The 16,443-nt window shown below is 36.4% G+C and overlaps 1 pseudogene; it reads left to right on the top strand.

Annotated features, from left to right (window-relative positions):
- Positions 1 to 15,399: 15,399 nt before the first annotated feature.
- Positions 15,400 to 15,539, top strand: LOC147366900 (U1 spliceosomal RNA; annotated as a pseudogene).
- The last annotated feature ends 904 nt before the right edge of the window (positions 15,540 to 16,443 follow it).

The following is a 16,443-nucleotide window of genomic DNA, read 5'->3' as shown; positions in this document are numbered from 1 at the left end:
TAGAGGAATGGTCCAGTTATAGCACCTGTGGCAGGTGTCGGGCAAAATAGAGCTTCTAGTCTTGCAGAAAAAATAATAATCTTAATATTCGATGACATCTTCCACATCAATTTATATCTCAATGGTAATAAATATAAATATTATAATTTCTGACAAATTATCTTGATGTATAGATCTCCTTTTTATTTAGGTAAAAAAATTTCCATATACTAATTTCTTTTAAGGAAGTAATCTGAGATTTTACCATTTCTCTTTGTGTTGATAAAATAATTTTCCTTATGTATGCTATGAAAATAAATGTTATTAAATAAGTATAAAATATTAAATAGCTGACTCTGGCTATTTATGTCTTCTAGATAGCAATAATCTCTCTGGTAGAATAAATAGATCTTTCAAAACATAAAAAAAATACTTTAACGGACTCTGATGGGCCTGTTAGTTAAGAAAGACAAGGACTCTTGTTCACAAATGGTTTGTGGATATTCTTCAATTGTCTTGTGTAATAAAATGGGAAGTATTCAAATTGACAAACCCAGCCAGAGAGAAATAACATGGTGGGTGCTAAGAAATATAGTGGAAGAAAAAGTGAAAAGGCCGAGAGGACTAGAAAGTGGAGAAGAGCAGAAGGAGAGAGAGAGAATATTCAGTCGTGTGGTGGGATGCCAGGGTGCATCAGTGTTACTTAAGTTGTCCAAGACCTTAAAAAAAAATTGGAAAATAGTTGATTTCAGGTCAACAAAACAAATGTTTGGTCTACCAAGATATGACAAAAGCCAGAATGGGACCTGGAAACTATCAACAGCAGAGAATGAGGAGCTGGAATGTTGCAAAGTAATGGAAATTTGCAAAATCACTAAAAGTATAATAGCATTCAACTTTGGCAAAATCACTACTAGTATTATAGTAGCCAACAATCTAAAAAAATCTGATTCATTTTTAAATGTTTATAATTTGCTTTACTGGGCATTTCTTTTACATAGGAAATAAACTTGGATTAAAAATTTAAAAGAAGTCAATGAAAAACCAGATTCATTTTATGAAATGTCATTCTGAGAAACATTTTTCTAAATCACAGTGACTCCATTAATATGTATACTAAAAATACTCTATTTTTAATGCAACAGAACTAGCTATATTAAAATTATTGAGGCTGTATTTGTAAAACCATTTCTTTTATCTCTCCCAAAACCTACAGCAGGAAATAACATACTTTTCATTCATTTTACACTAAAAGTGGAAAAGTATGTCATCTATCCAATTTTCAAGGTTTCTTGCTGTAAAGATAATGCTTTTGTTTTCCAATCACTGCTTCTCCAACTGGTGGGTAGTAGAAACAGAAAACATGCAAACTCAAAATTGACATGCTTTGCAGAATCTGAGACAAAATGTTTCTCTGCCTATCAGTTCAAGCAGAACATATAATTATTTTCACATCTCACAGGAGTAGTCCTTTTTCAGTGTTAGATTTCCTTAATGCTCTGAGTTGGCAATGACAGGGAGAAAAAGAAGAAGGAAAGAAACACATTTGGGGACTGTCATTTGCAATCAGTTCTTTGAAACTAATTTTGGAATGACTTTTAAATTCTGCAAAACATTTATCAGGCAATTCTCTTGATGGAGAAAACAGTTATTTCTCAGTTAAATTTGCCATGAAGTTTTCCCAACTCTTTGTCTCATTTTTGACAGGCTATTTTCAGGAACATCATCACCATGAGGAAGGTAGAAGTATGGCTCCTATCCTAGGAAGACTTTCATTAATGCATTATCTTTTTCCAGCTTTACAGCCACATTAGGTATTTAGGTATTGACTATGGCATGGGTACTTGTATGGGTAAAAATCACAATAACATTATCTTTAGGATTCAACTTGCAAACTGGAAAATGACTCAAATTTAAATTCTATGAAAATTATCTTCCTTGGCAACACAGTTCATGGTTAGATTTGGTAGGTAGTTCAATATAAAATGTCTTGTTAAGAGCAGTGAAACAGTTAATACCCTGATATTGAAATTATGCTAAGGTGTTAGGGGGTGTAATGAAACCCAGGTAAATTAAAAGGAGCTACAGTAAAACTATAGTTTGATCATACATCAGACTTTAATCCATTTCTAATACTTGCAGCAAATGTAAAACGTAACAAAAAACTGTACTGAAGAAAATAGAGGAATAGCAAGGTTATTTCCTTTGTGTCCTAAAAGATATACATATTAAATAAGGACGTGCAGGGTAACAGAATCTTATTGATCATAATGAAAATTCTCAATATTCTATATCTTTATTTCCATAGATTTACATCGATGTTAAACAAAGAATACATCTGAATGGTACAACTCTTGATATAACTCTCTGAAGATGCATCCTGAAGGCTCACTCTGAAATAAACTCAGTTCTGAGAACTGCTGAATAGTGATATAAATAGAAATTATTCTGGAAACACTGTCAGGGTTTAAATTAGAAGCAATCACAGTGGATTGCAAATGTGTCATTTGAAAAAATCTTTCTATGCTGTTTCACTGAAATTAGAGAGAGCAAACAACAATTACTAAGTTATTAACACTATGGGTAGAATCAAGCCTTAAAACTTTAGCACTAGAGATAGAGTCCTTCAAAATCTATAGCCAGTCTACTACTCAGATTGATTTCTTACCAGCTTTCTTTTCTTCTTCCACTACTTTTACCACGTCACCACTACTTTTACCAGGTCGCCCACTTAGAACCAAGTAACACTTTATGCACTTCCATAATCCCATACACTTGTGTGTGTACATTGTTGTCTCTTCGTGTATAACTATTTCCAAGGTTAAAAATGGTGAATTGCTGTTCATTCATTCAAACCCAGCTCTGATAAATATTCCCTGACAGCACAAGATAGCCATCCATTCCTTGTTTGTACCATAGCAATTTGCAGTGTTCTATTAGGATGGGAACCATTTTAAATGTCTTTTATATGAGAACTGACGTTTTCCTATCAGAGGTACATCCAAAGTGATAAATTATTTCTGTTAAGGTGATCATCCACTACACCTGCACTTTTAAGTCACTGACATGTCTCTGTCCCATTATCCTCTATGACACCATAAGGAAAAGAGGAGTTAAGATAAATTCCATTGCATATCTTTGTCCATTTTTTTGTATAGACCCTCTCCACCTCTTTCTACCACGACCATGACTCTCAACCATCAGTAAAAAAGGAAGTTCAGGGTTAAGGTAGATGATGTGACACAGTTGGAGACTGAACTTATGACACAGTTGGAGACTGAACTTAACACACACAAGTTACATTATAAAACCTAAGTATTAGGAATGAGGCACCGAATTTGGCAGCTTTGGTACAGCTGCAAGACTTTTGCCCCGAAAACAAAATGCAACAGGATCATCTATGATGCTGGATGCTTGGGGCTGGTGCACTGGGATGACCCAGAGGGATGGTATGGGGAGGGAGGAGGGAGGAGGGTTCAGGATGGGGAACACATGTATACCTGTGGTGGATTCATTTTGATATTTGGCAAAACTAATACAATTATGTAAGGTTTAAAAATAAAATAAAATTAATTTTAAAAAAAAGCAAAAAAAAAAATTAAAAAAAAATTAAAAAAAAAAGAAGCCATGCATAAAGTTAGAAAAAAAAAAAAGACTAGAAGGTGACATGACCTATAACCATCACAGCTACCCAGGAACCAGGAAGAGGGATAAGCATTAAATAGTAGGCTATTGAAAACAGTTGCAAACCACAGTAGCATTTTGAAAAGAAATCAGTTCTTAGACTGTAAGACTTCTCACAAACCCTGCTGTCATATATTGGGACACAATGTAATTATTTCTCAATTAATCTTCCATAAAGAAGACAAACTTTTTGAAATTATAAATATAATCTATTTTAATTTTCAATCACCAACATATTAAATAATAACTGATAAAATATTTTAATGAAAACAGAGTAATTAAAACAAAAACAGCACGATTTAAAAAATAGATATCTGGCAATTATTTAATGAGGAATTCATTATGTTTCAGACTATTCTTCTTAATAAAGTGAAGAGGAAATTCAAATAAAAATTAAGTTCCTAAATCCAATGTTTAGGTCAAATATTATAAAGTGATGTTGAAAGAGGAAATGTTAAAACATAACTTTAGCAGTAGTCAAGTTTGTGAAATTAATTTAGAAATCCAATCAAAAGTCCATCAAGTAGGCATTAATTTTTTTTAACAAATATTTATTGAGAAACTACATTTTATTTAGAAAAAGTAGGCATTTAGTCCAGTGGCCACAGAACTGGAAAAGGTCAGCTTTCATTCCAATCCCAAAGAAAGGCACTGCCAAAGAATGCTCAAACTACCACACATCACACTCGTCTCACATGCTAGCAGAGTAAAATACTCAAAATTCTCTAAGCTAGACTTCAACAGTATGTGAACCGAGAAATTCCAGATGTCCAAGCTGGATTTTGAATAGGCAGAGGAACCAGAGGTCAAATTGTCAACATCCGCTGGATCATGGAAAAAGCAAGAGAGTTCCAGAAAAATATCTACTTCTGCTTAATTGACTATACTGAAGCCTTTGACTGTGTGGATCACAACAAACTGGAACATTCATAGAGAGATGGGAATACCAGACCACCTTACCTGCCTCCTGAGAAATCTGTATGCAGGTCAAGAAGCAACAGTTAGAACCGGACAGGGAACAATGGACTGGTTCCAAACTGGGAACGGAGAACGTTAAGACTATATATTGTCACCCTGCTTATTTAACTTATATGCAGAGTTTATCATGCAAAATGCCAGACTGGATGATGCACAAGCTGGGATCAAGATTGCTGGGAGAAAAGTCAATAACCTCAGATATGCAGATGATATCCCCCTTACGGCTGAAAGAGAAGAGGAACTAAAGAGCCTCTTGAAGAAAGTGAAAGAAGAGAATGAAAAAGCTGACTTAAAACTCAACATTCAAAAACTGAAGATCATGGCATCTCATTCCATAACTTCATGGCAAATAGATGGGGAAACAATGGAAACAGTGACAGATTTTATTTTCTTGGGCTCCAAAATCACTGTAGATGGTGACTGCAGCCATGTAATTAAAAGACACTTGCTCCTTGGAGGAAAAGCTATGACAAATCTAGATAGCATATTAAAAAGCAGAGACATTACTTTACTGACAAAGGTTCATATAGTCAAAGCTATGGTTTTTCTAGTATCATATATGGATGTAAGAGTGGGACCATAAGAAAAGCTGAACACCGAAGAATTGACACTTTTAATTTAAATTTATTTATTTTAATTGGAGGCTAATTACTTTACAATATTGTATTGAAACTGGAGCCTATTATACAGAGTGAAGTAAGCCAGAAAGAAAAACACCAATACAGTATACTAACACATATATATGGAATTTAGAAAGATGGTAATGATAACCCTGTATGCGAGACAGCAAAAGAGACACAGATGTATAGAATTGATACTTTTGAATTGTGGTGTTGCAAAAGACTCTTCAGAGTCCTTTGGACCGCAAGGAGATCAAACCAGTCAATACTAAAGGAAGTTAAGTCCTGAATATTCATTCGAAGGACCGATGCTGAAGCTGAAACTCCAATACTATGGCCACCTGATGTGAAGAACTAACTCATTGGAAAAGACGCCGATGCTGGGAAAGATTGAATGTAGAAGGAAAAGGGGATGGCAGAGGATGAGACTGTTGGATGGCATCAGCATCTCAGTGGACATGAGTTTGAGCAAGCTCTGGGAGTTGTACAGGGAAGACTATACAGGGAAGCCTGGTGTGCTGCAGTCCATGGGGTCACAAAGAGTTGGACACTACTGAGTGACTGAACTGGGGCATTTAGAAAATAAAGTATTTTATATTCTTCAAGTGAGCACTATTTCTATAATTTTATATCTATATTTCCTATAGAAAACTATGATGTTCTATTAAATTAAAAACTTGAAAAGTAAGTTACATTTTATAGTCTTATTTTGTAAATATGTTTATAAATATAGGATATTATACTTCATCTTATTTTATAAATCTTCTTATAAAATATATAGTATATAATATACAATTTTACTCTACATAAATACATATACATATATATTATAAACTGAAATATAAACTGATACTTCCTATTTTCCTTCTTAGTCATTTTTCCTAAGTCACCTCTCTTCTCATCACCTCAAAGGAGTGATATGGTAGTATACATAGAAAGAAAGAAATTCTCATGATTTCAGACTTAATAGGGCTCTTATATTTAGTCAAAAGACTTGGGGTTTTAAAAGGGAAAGATTTTCCTTTTCTTCCCATCTCTCAAAGCTACTAAAGGTTTTCTCAGGTTTAGAGAATGGAGGAGAACTAGCAGGGAACTGCTGAGAATATAGACATAGAGAAATGTCCCAGAGTTTCTGTGTTTTGCATTCTTTCCCCAGCTACATGGAGAAAGAGTGCCTAGGAAGAGAGATTTCACAACTCAGAGCAGTTTATAGAAAGAAGACTGATTATTTCACTTCCCTCCAGTATCACACAGAAGTGTCAGGGAAGATGCCAAATTGAGAGTGGTTTTCATTGATTGATGCTTAAGATCATGAAGCAGGCGATGGAAGGTTCACCATAAGCAAACATGGATATTAAACAACCAGAGACCGGTACAACCCACACACATGACTCTGTGCCATGTAAACCCTCCAGCATTTAGATCTGACTTCAAGGTGAAAAAGGTCAGACTAAATTAAGTCTCAGCTACTCCAGCAGAAAGAGGTTTTAAGTTTATGAAAATCCTCTTCTACATTCTCCACTAGTACTATGACTGTGTAATTGAGATTCTTCCTTTTCTATCTGACTTTCTCTGCTCATTGGAGAAGGCAATGGCACCCCACTCCAGTACTCTTGCCTGTAAAATCCCTGTGGATTACCTGTGGACAGAGACGCCTGGTGGGCTGCAGTCCATGGGGTCGTCAGGAGTTGGACATGACCGAGCGACTTCACTTTCACTTCTTTGCTCATAGTGCATGAACAATCACATTTTTTCCACCTTTTTCTTCAATATCTTTAGCAGCTGAAAAAGATAAGTTACTTTTGGTAGCTCAATGAATAACACTGAAATTGGTCCTGCCTACTAGTGGCCACAGGACTGGAAAAGGTTAGTTTTCATTCCAATCCCAAAGAAAGGCAATGCCAGAGAATGCTCAAACTACTGCACAATTGCACTCATCTCATACACTAGCAAAGTCATACTCAAAATTCTCCAACCAGGCTTCAGCAATATGTGAAACGTGAACTTCCAGATGTTCAAGCTGGTTTTAGAAAAGGCAGAGGAACCAGAGATCAAATTGCCAACATCCACCGGATCATTGAAAAACCAAGAGTGTTCCAGAAAAATATCTATTTCTGTTTTATTGACTATGCCAAAGCCTTTGACTGTGTGGATCACATTAAACTGTGGAAAATTCTGAAAGAGATGGGAATACCAGAACACCTGACCTGCCTCTTGAGAAACCTATATGCAGGTCAGGAAGCAACAGTTAGAACTGGACATGGAACAATAGACCGGTTCCAAATAGGAAAAGGAGTACATCAAGGCTGGATATTGTCACCCTGCTTATTTAACTTATATGCAGAATACATCATGAGAAGCACTGGGCTGGAAGAAGCACAAGCTGGAATCAAGATTGCCAGGAGAAATATCAATAACCTGAGATATGCAGATGACACCACCCTTATGGAAGAAAGTGAAGAGGAACTCAAAAGCCTCTTGACGAAAGTGAAAGAGGAGAGTGAAAAGTTGGCTTAAAACTCAACATTAAGAAAACGAAGATCATGGCATCTGGTCTCATCACTTCATGGGAAATAGATGGGGAAACAGTGGAAATAGTGGTTGACTTTATTTTGGGGGGCTCCAAAATCACTGCAGATGGTGACTGCAGCCATGAAATTAAAAGATGTTTACTCTTTGGAAAGAAAGTTATGACCAATCTGCTGCTGCTGCTGCTAAGTCACTTCAGTCATGTCAGACTCTGTGCAACCTCACAGACAGCCTCCTACCAGGCTCCTCTGTCCCTAGGATTCTCCAGGCAAGAACACTGGAATGGTTGCCATTTCCTTCTCCAATGCATGAAAGTGAAAAGTGTAAGTGAAGTCGTTCAGTCATGTCTGACTCTTAGTGACCTCATGAACTGCAGCCTACCAGGCTCCTCCGTCCATGAGATTTTCCAGGCAAAACTACTGGAGTGGGTGCCATTGCCTTCTCCGATGACCAACCTAGATAGCATATTGAAAAGAAGAGACATTACTTTACCAACAAAGGTCTGTCTAGTCAAGGCTATGGTTTTTCCAGTGGTCATGTATGGATGTGAGAGTTGGACTGTCAAGAAGGCTGAGAACCGAAGAATTGATGCTTTTGAACTGTGGTTTTGGAGAAGACCCTTGAGAGTCCCTTGGACTGCAAGGAAATCCAATCAGTCCATCCTAAAGGAAATCGGTCCTGTGTGTTCTTTGGAAGGACTGATGTTGAAGCTGAAACTCCAATACTTTGGCCACCTCATGCAAAGAGTTGACTCATTGGAAAAGACCCTGATGCTGGGAGGGATTGGGAGCAGGAGGAGAAGGGGACAACAGAGAATGAGATGGCTGGATGGCATCATCGACTCAATGGACATGAGTTTGGGTAAACTCCAGGAGTTGGTGATGGACAGGGAGGCCTGGTGTGCTGCGATTCATGGGATTGCAAAGAATCAGACACGACTGAGTGACTGAACTGAACTGAACATAGATTCTAAATGGGCTTGATGTCTAATCTTCAAGACTGCACAATCTTGTTTGAGTGTATGTATTGACGTCATTTAGATTTATTACTTTTGCTATCATCTTTTCTCCAAACTTTTAAAGGATATTCAATAACCCTGTTTCTCTTTTGAGTTCTTCTTTGACCCACTAGCTGTTTTTGTTTAGAAAGTAGAACTTAAATGTTCTTACCAAAAAAAAAAAAAAGATAAATATGCAATGTGATGGATCTGTCAAGTTAACAATAACAACAAAACCTGGATAATGAGGTCCTGCTATTATTAACATTCTCAACTGTCTCTTCTAAACAACTTAAGAGTCAATCATAGCCAATACATATATTTAGTATTTATTGAATAATAAAGTGATAGACAAAATTTTTCGGAGCCTCTGGACTAAAGTAGAACCCTAAGAACATGGAAAAATATTTTCAGAAAAACAAGTAATAAAGACTTCCTAGTGGTCTAGTCATCATGAGGCTCTTATTTTTTCTAATAAAAAATTATTGGCTATGATTGACTCTTAAGTTGTTTAGAAGAGACAGTTGAGAGTGTTGAGAATAGCAGGACCTCGTTTTCCAGGTTTTGTTGTTATTGTTAAGTTGACAGATCCATCACATTGCACATTTATCTTTTTTTCTTTTCTTTTTCGTCGAGTCAGTGATGCCATCCAGCCATTTCATCCTCTGTCGTCCCCTTCTCCTCCTGCCCCCAATCCCTCCCAGCATCAGAGTCTTTTCCAATGAGTCAACTCTTCACATGAGGTGGCCAAAGTACTGGAGTTTCAGCTTTAGCATCATTCCTTCCAAAGAACACCCAGGACCAATCTCCTTTAGGATGGACTGGTTGGATCTCCTTGCAGTCCAAGGGACTCTCAAGAGTCTTCTCCAATGCCACAGTTGAAAAGCATCAATTCTTTGGCACTCAGCTTTCTTCACAGTCCAACTCTGACATCCATACATGACCACTGGAAAAACCATAGCCTTGACTAGACGGACCTTTGTTGGCAAAGTAATGTCTCTGCTTTTGAAAATGCTATCTAGGTTGTGGACATGAGTTTGAGTGAACTCCGGGAGTTGGTGATGGACAGGGAGCCCTGGCATGTTGCAATTTGTGGGGTAGCAAAAAGTCTGACATGACTTATTATTATTTTTTGAACTGAACTGAACTGAACTGAAATATATATATATGAACAAAAGAAAATAATGAAACAATGTCTTTACTATGGGATAACCTTTAATAATATATATTCTATTCTATTATTTTCTATCTCATTTTAACATAATGGTCATTACTAGAGTGACCATAAATATTGGTTTTCTCAGAAAAATTCTGGTTTACATCTACTGACAAACATTATTAATTGCATCTTATTTCTCTCTCAAAATTGTCTTATGTAATGAAAGATTTGCTTATTCTACTTAAGGCCCACTAACTTGGTTTCTCAACACAGTATTAGTTGGAACTCAAATACGTGAGTGTCCTTCTCTTGGATCTGAGCTCTGCTTCTCAGAAAATAACTACAACTTCTCATAATTTACCATCCTCCACTATACTATAGACTGAAGAGAGTTTCACTATTTTCTGAAAAATTTAACTCATTTTTTGGTGACATGCACAGAGATGGACTATAGCAGGTTCTTGATACCATGTGATTCTTATAAATTTAGATAGCAGTGTAATTAAATTTATCATGATATATGTAAATTTTGCTTATTATTTTGTAAAGCATCACTCAATGCTTAGTGAAAGTGAAAGTGTTAGCCACTCAGTCATCTCTGACTCTTTGCTACCCCATGGACAATAGCCTGCCAGGCTCCTCTGTCAATGGAATTCTCTAGGCAAGAATTCTGGAGTGTGTTGTCATTTCCTCCTATAGGGGATCTTCCTGACCCAGGCATCAAACCCAGGTCTCCTGCATTGCAGGCAGATTCTTTACCGACTTAGCCACTAGGGACACATTATTTTTTAAAGTACTACTCAATGCTTAAGTGATAATTTATTAAAAATCACCTTATATATCCTAGAATTTATTTACATTATCTTTGAAACTGATTTGAAACTAGCCTCTTGGATAAAATCATAAAATTTGAAATTTCACTCATGAAGCAAATAGTTTAAGCTGGCTAAGCAAATTCTCACTCACAATAGCAACAACCTCTTCTCATGATCATTTTTTTCTCATTACTGGGCCAACCTTGGGCCTCAGTTTTGGTCTATAATATGTAAACAGAAGTACTTACTAAAAGAAAAAAAAAGTATCTTTCTTTATTTTTTTTTTACCATTTACTTTTTACTAACTCACCCTCTTCATTGTACTTAGTGTTCTTCTTTCTCTCAAGAATAAAATAAAAGTAGCAAAGGGATAGCTTCCACTATGTGAGTGTAATACAGCAAATGTCAAGAGGAAACTCTACATACTAGGAATGTGTGACCAGAAGAAGAAATTTTGTCCCTTTTTAATACTGGATTGCTTACCCTTGGTTAACTTATGGTGCAAAACCAACATACTGTTATACCTTCAAGTCACTACAGTAGGATTTTATGCTATCTGCAGAATATAAAATGCCAACAGAAGTGGATGCTACAAGTAACAGAACCTGAAATGTGACTTATACAACAGGAGAGGTGAGGACCTAGATAGTGTGTATGCCATAATACCAGCTTGAAAAATAAGTAAACCATGGTTAGAGGTGACAAAATATTTGATAAAATATTTGCTTGCTGAACCTTGTGAAACAGAACACTCATCTTCTCTGATGTTAGGGGAACCTGTGCTGTGATTTATTATTCCCAGAAAATCTTTACAAGAGAACAATGTTTTCAAACTAAACTTAGTCATATACCTTATACACATGTGTACTTTTCCTCATTAAAAAAAAGAGTCTGTAAACATTTTACGATAATTATAGTCCATTGATAGTCTTCAAATGAACAAACTTTGATATAAGAATCAAAATTGACACTAATTATTGAGATAGTTCTTAGGATATACAATGCAAATAATGAAAATCTTGAAGAATTACCCAAATATGATTGATAAATGCACACATTTTTAGTCATTTCCTCCATACTTCTGCTTGAGATTTTACTTCAGAAATCACAGAGGAAAAGGTTTCAAAATAGAGTCGGGGTGGCAGATGCTGTTTCAGTAAATATTTCCTAGAGACACTCCTTACAAAGAGTTTTGATGATGCATTCAAATTTAGGATACACCACCTATTTTCCCTGTATCTGTAAAGAAACTTTAACAGGAGGAAACCCAGTTCCTAAAACAGAGAAAGAAGTTTAACTGACTTCAGAGGGAATACTGAGATTCATGCCCTGGATTTAGGAGGTGATTTTCTCAGTTACCTTTGACACAGAGCACTGTGCTGGAGTAAATGACCATAGTTTCTAATACTGGATCGTTCAATGTCCAAACTAGAAGTAAAGTGATACATACATATACATGTGATATATTCTTTGAACCTGGGCATGTGTTACCTTTCAGATCAGGTCAGTCGCTCAGTCATGTCTGATTTTTTTGTGACCCCCACGGACTGCAGCACATCAGGCTTCTCTGTCCATCACCAACTCCTGGAGCTTGTTCAAACTCATGCCCATCAAGTCAGTGATGCCATCCAACCATCTAATCCTCTGTCGTTCCCTTCTCCTCCTGCCTTCAATCTTTCCCAGTATCAGGGTCTTTTTCAATAGTCAGTTCTTTACATCAGGTGGCAAAAGTATTGGAGCATCAGTCATTCCAACCATAAGTCCTTCTAGGGTTACATAGATTTGAATCTGACAGGATCCTGAGTGAAGAATTGTCTACTGACTGCCTAGGGCTAAGCTTAAGTAGTAAATTTACATGGTTTCAAGAAACAGCTACAGCACAAACTGAATATACTTTCGTTTGCTTCACAATGATCTTCAAAAGTAAACTGAACCATGAGCCCATTGGTTCAACCAAACTATGAATTCTTAACCATTTTGTAAAGAGTTAATAGTCTTAAGTATGAGTTACCAGATTTCATGCTAATATCATAGATACAAGATATAATGCATCAATAGCCTCAGAAACGCAGATGACACCACTTTTATGGCAGAAACTGAAGAAGAATTAAAGAGCCACTTGATGAAAGTGAAACAGAAGAGTGAAAAAGTTGGCTTAAAGCTCAACATTCAGGAAACAAAGATCATGGCATCCACTCTCATCATTTCATGGCAAATAGATGTGGAAACAATGGAAACAGTAGAGACTTTATTTTGGAGGGCTCCAAAATCACTGCAGATGGTGACTGCAGCCATGAAATTAAAAGACGCCTGATCCTTGGAAGAAAAGTTATGACCAACCTAGACTCCATATTAAAAAGCAGAGACATTACTTTACCAAGAAAGGTCGGTCTAGTCAAAGCTATGGTTTTTCCAGTAGTCATGTACGGATGTGAGAGTTGGACTATAAAGAAAACTGAGAGTGAAAGAATTGATGCTTTTGAATTGTGGTGTTGGAGAAAACTCTTGAGAGTCCTTTGGACTGCAAGGAGATCCAATCAGTAAATCTTAAAGGAAATCAGTCCTGAATATTCATTGGAAGGGCTGATGCTGAAGCTGAAACTCCAGTACTTTGGCCACCTGATGTGAAGAACTGACTCATTGAAAAAGCCCCTGATACTGGGAAAGATTGAAGGTGGGAGGAAAGGGGGATGACAGAGGATGAGATGGTTGGATGGCATCACCGACGCGATGGACATGAGTTTAAGTAGTCTCTGGGAGTTGGTCGCAAAGAGTCAGACACGACTGAGTGACTGAAATTTTTAATTATGCTTTATGGAACAGTAAATATTACTTCCATGGAAAAAGTTAAAATAAAAAGCAGGGATTGGGTATTTAAGGGCAAAAATCTAGACAGAGAAAGAAAGTCAAAGAGGAAGGGCATGGCCCAGGAATACATTGGAGGGCTAAAATCTTTATAAGAAAAGAGAGCAAATTTAATTGTATGTGAAGGAATGATTAGGTAACTATTAAAAACAGTGTATTTAATTTTCAGATTTAAGTCTTATGTAGCAATATCATATCCTTCTAAATGAAATCTTTAAAGCTAGCCTTGATGTGAGTCATATTTCAAGGGGAGAAGGAATCAGAGTGGTGTCAACAGGTGGTCATGATGCAAAAAAGATAAAGAATATATCTGAGTTTAAAAGGAAAATGGATTTTTAGAATCTTATCATCAACTTTGAGACAAAAGTCTTTAAGGGAAGCACTGCTTTGTATCCACTGCCCAAGGTATCCCTTAGAGTTATTGACAGGACTGCAATGTTTTCTATTATATGGGGAATAAGGTCAATTTTTTAAATCTTAAATTACTGGATGTGCTGAAGGAGCTGGAGAGTTTGGGGTTATTGAGGAGAAAGACTTAAAAGTTACATCTGTACTACACACCTTAGAAGTATTTTCTTTTTAAGAATTTTTGAAATGGTTAAAAAGAAAACCATATTTCACAAGTTCAGTAGGTGAAATTATAGAAAATAAGTTTCTCTGCTACTTTCTAAGATTGTAAGTATGTGTCCTAAAAAGGGCATTCAGAGATGAAGTATAAATAAAAGCAGTTCAGGCCAATCAAATTAAACAGTCACATTAAAGAAAATGTAAGGTTATCCATTCTTTTAAACAGACATTGCTAATTTTTCTTTTTAATATACATTGGATATAAAGACAAATATGGAAAGGTTCCCATTCTTGAACAATTCATTGTACAGATTAAGCAATATATACGTATGCAAATGATTACAATAAAAAGTTCTAAGTGTTTCAGTAATGATGGACACATAGTAGTTGAAAACACCTAGGGAAGAGCAACTAATGCTTAACCAAGATGTCAACACATCATTTATATTACACAAAGTCTTGAAGAGAAGTCGGAATTTCCTAAGAATGTAGAGAAGAAAAAATTCAGAGGGAACGATGTGTGCCAAGAGCTAAGAAATTTGTAAGACTATGACACTCCCAGGAAGTAGACAATAATTTAGTATCAGGAGGAAATAGTGAAAGATGACATTGGAAATAGAGGCTGAAATCACTTAATTTAGGTCTTTGAGGATCAGGCTGGGAAGTCTGGGCAATATTCTTAGACCACTTAAGTTTTAAGTAGTAAAGACAGGCATGATGCATTACAAAAGTATATTTAGGCTAAAAGTGTGCCTGAAAATTACATTGATAAGTTAAGACAAAGGAATAAATAACCCTAAAAAATTCAGTGGCTTAAAACTCCATAATTTTTTTCTTGCTCATCTAACATGTCCTTATGGGAGTTTAGGTCAGCAAGGCAGCTCTCTTCCAAGCTATCATGTAGAGGCTTAGGTTCTGTCTCTCTTGGGACTCTGCCTTCTTCTGCATTCAGCTGGTGCAGAAAGGAGAGCATGAAGGAGACACAACTACCCTCCCAGGGTAAGTACGGGAATTGTTACAGATCACTTTCATTGATTTGAATATAGTCATGAAGTCACGCCATTACAAAATGGACTAGAGAATCTGTTCTAACCTATTCTTTATGCATGGCCAATGTGAAAAGTGCATGAGGTGCAATTTAAATCCAAATGTCTCACATACACTTTACAAAGATCTAAAGGTTCCTACTAAAGATAATGCATGATTATACTTACCTGGCAGGGGAGATACCATGATCACGAAGGTGGTTTTCCCAGGGCGAGGCTTATCCATTGCACTCCAGATGTGCTAACCCCTGCGATTTCCCCAAATGTGGGAAACTCGACTGCATAATTTGTGGTAGTGGGGGAGAAAAAAAAAAATAAAGATAATGCATGATTAATGTGCTAACTATTGAGACCACTACAGCATAGAATATTGAAGATACATATGTGAATTCAGTAGCAATAAATGGGAAAAAGCTTAACAACTCTAACATCACTGTACTTGAAAAAAAGAGCATTTTCAGTCAAGTATTTGCTTAAAATGCAGTATAGAGATCCTTTAAAACATTTATCCAAAGGGCCCTTTCATCTAGTGACCTCTAAAGAGGCTCCTGGGGCCCAGGACTGACTTAAAACAAGAAGGACACACTTACAGACTGAGGATGACTCAAGATAGACAAAGATAAGACAGCAAATGATTCCACAAGCAGTGAACAAAATAAGCATATGTTGTTTGTGAAAATCAGTGATTTTAGTTGAACCTGAATACTTGGACTAAAAAAGGAACCATCTGATATTTTAAAGAGTAGGCAAAATGATGAGAAGAGTTAAAAAAGGATAAGAAAGAGTTATCTTTTGAAAGAATTTCAAAATAATGTGTATGCAGGATACAAAATTCTCTTGACCTGAATACATACTGGGAAGAAAGGAGTTTTCCTAGGACTCTTTGAGCCATATTTATAAAACTACTTAGATACACAGGAGACAGACTTGACACTAGTGACCTAAACAAAACCAGCTTCCTTCTCCTTCTCATCTTCATTCACCACAATCATGATGTTACTTGCTACCTATGGTTAGTATCTGTAGCAACCTTCCTTGAGCACTAGACATTGCGGGGAATATGCAAAGAATCTATATTTAATAATATTAAATCAATAACATATTAATTAATGCTGCTGCTGCTAACTCGCTTTAGTCGTGTTCGACTCTGTGCAACCCCATAGACGGCAGCCCACCAGGCTCCCCTGTCCCTGGGGATTCTCCA

This window comes from Bos grunniens, chromosome 8 (genome assembly GCF_055505025.1).
Source record: "Bos grunniens cultivar Pamir isolate PY7600 chromosome 8, Bosgru_T2T1.0, whole genome shotgun sequence".
Lineage (NCBI taxonomy): Eukaryota > Metazoa > Chordata > Mammalia > Artiodactyla > Bovidae > Bos > Bos grunniens.
This window is presented reverse-complemented; position numbering and strand designations above follow the sequence as displayed.